This window comes from Octopus sinensis, linkage group LG17, assembly GCF_006345805.1.
Source record: "Octopus sinensis linkage group LG17, ASM634580v1, whole genome shotgun sequence".
Classification (NCBI taxonomy): Eukaryota; Metazoa; Mollusca; class Cephalopoda; order Octopoda; family Octopodidae; genus Octopus; species Octopus sinensis.
In genome coordinates this window covers 33,577,605-33,580,104 of record NC_043013.1, presented here as the reverse complement: position 1 = coordinate 33,580,104, position 2,500 = coordinate 33,577,605, and positions in this window count along the sequence as shown.

The following is a 2,500-nucleotide window of genomic DNA, read 5'->3' as shown; positions in this document are numbered from 1 at the left end:
TTTGTTGTCGTCATCATCCTCATTACATCCGTTATCATCATTATCAAAACGATCTTTATCATCATCATCATCACCATCACCATCATCATCATCATTATCATCATGATTATCATACTATTGATATTATTGTTGTTGTTGTTGTTGTTGTTCTTCTTCTTCTTCTTCTTCTTCTTATTATTATTATTATTATTATTATTATTATTATTATTATTATTATTATTATTTTTTTTTTTATTATTATTATTATTATTATTATTATTATTATTATTATTATTATTATTATATTATTATCATTAGCACCTTCATCATTAACATTTTCGCTCGTCTTATTGTTTTGTTCTTGTTGTTTTCTTTGTTAATGATGATGACGACGACGACGACAACGATGATGATAAAGCGAGGTGGATATCTTTAGAGAAGAGCTTTTGATGCGAATCTAGTCACAGTTAATTATGGCTTCTTGTTATTTTACTGTTCGTTTTACTTGAACATTTACTTTCAAATCTACTTCAGTTCAATAACGATATGTCATCGAAAAAGAAACTCAGATTTTCTATGTGAAGGTAAATACAAAACTTACATATGAATATTTCGTTTTATCTCTTACTTTTACCTATTTTAGAAAATTTGAAAAGGGTTTAGGTTAATGAGACGCGTAATGTTATGCAGTGGAAGAAATTGTCGAAGAGAATCTATCAGAGTCGTTCCTTAGGCAAACCACAAAGCAGACTAGTTCAAATTCTTGCTCGGAATAGATAAGAAGAGATAATATCAGTGGTTTTAGTGTACCATTCTTTAAAAATAAATTCACCATGTGTTTAATAGGATGGAAAGTTTAAAACGGTAAGGAACCGTAGTAACTTTAAACTAGGAATAATACCCAAATAAAGTTTCTTTATTCCGTGACCCTGTTCCAGTTTTGGTGTGTACAATGAATCTCTTACATGACACCACTAATATCTCGTGGAAACGAGCTGGCAGAAACGTTAGCACGCCGGGTGAAATGCTTACTGGCATTTCGTCTGCCGCTACGTTCTGAGTTCAAATTTCGCCGAGGTCGACTTTGCCTTTCATCCTTTCGGGGTCGATAAATTAAGGACCAGTTACGCACTGGGTCGATGTAATCGACTTAATCTGTTTGTCTGTATTTTTTCTGTCCCCTCTATGTTTAGCCCCTTGTGGGTTATAAAGAAATAAGAAACATTAGCGCACGCCGAGTGAAATGCTTACCGGGATTTCGTCTGCCGTTATGTTCTGAGTTCAAATTCCGCCGAGGTCGACTTTGCCTTTCATCCTTTCGGGGTCGTTAAATTATGCGCCAGTTGCATTCTGGGGTCGAGCTAATCGACTCTCCAAACTTTCGGGCCTTGTGCCTATAGTAGTAAAGAATATCTCGTAGAAACAAATACAGAAACAGGAACCATCACAGTACACCATTTTTTCTTTTGAAGTGTAAAACTTTTAAATCTGGAGAAAACTAATCTGAAGTTGAAGTTGTTGTTCCTGTTGTTGATTTGTCTTCATGTCAGCTCTGATAAAATTGGCCTATGTTAGCAAACGTTCCAATTGTGACCATTCCACACACACAAACATACACACATATGTCTATCTATCTATCTATCTATCTATCTATCTATCTATCTATCTATATATATATATATATTATATATATATATATCTATATATATATATATATATATATATATATATATATATGTCTGCCTGTCTGTTCGTCTGCCTACACGTGTGTGCGTGCGCACTTATGTGTATGCCGGTATGCACGTATTATACCAAGGGCAACGGTTACCAATGTGAATTTTATAGATACTACAATGAGATTTGTGATTTTAGGAAATTTCTTACATGCGGAGGGACCAAATAATGACAACGTCTTCTGCATATGGACGGTGAAATTGTCTGGTATGGAAGGTAGATGCAATAAACAGTGTAATATAGTAATATAGTGTTCACTATTGGACACTCTAATGAATCATTTCAAATCGCATTAAACTCAAACTTATAATATTCAATGGCTTAATATATGTAAAATGTCAGCAAGAGAGCTTCTACATTATCTCTTAATTTGTTACAGACAACAATCATATTGTCTTCAAATTAGACATGATACATTTAAAAATAATCTCGATACTATAGTCTTAGCTAAATAAAAGTTTAAAAATCCTTCAATCATGAACGACCATGGGAGTGCACCGAGAAAGTTACCCACTGAGGCACAAGTCCGGGCAAGGGTGTTTATGGAAAACTAGCGGTCCCCCGTGCATACCAGCCTCCCCTCTCCAAGCCACCAATGTTATACAAGGGAAAGGCAAAGGCCGATACAGCTTGGCACCAGTGATGTCGCAACTCATTTCTACAGCTGAGTAAACTGGAGCAACGTGAAATAAAGTGTCTTGCTCAAGAACACAACACACGGCCTAGTCTGAGAATGGAACTCGCTACCTCATAACTGTGAACCCGAAGCCTTAACCACTGAGCCATG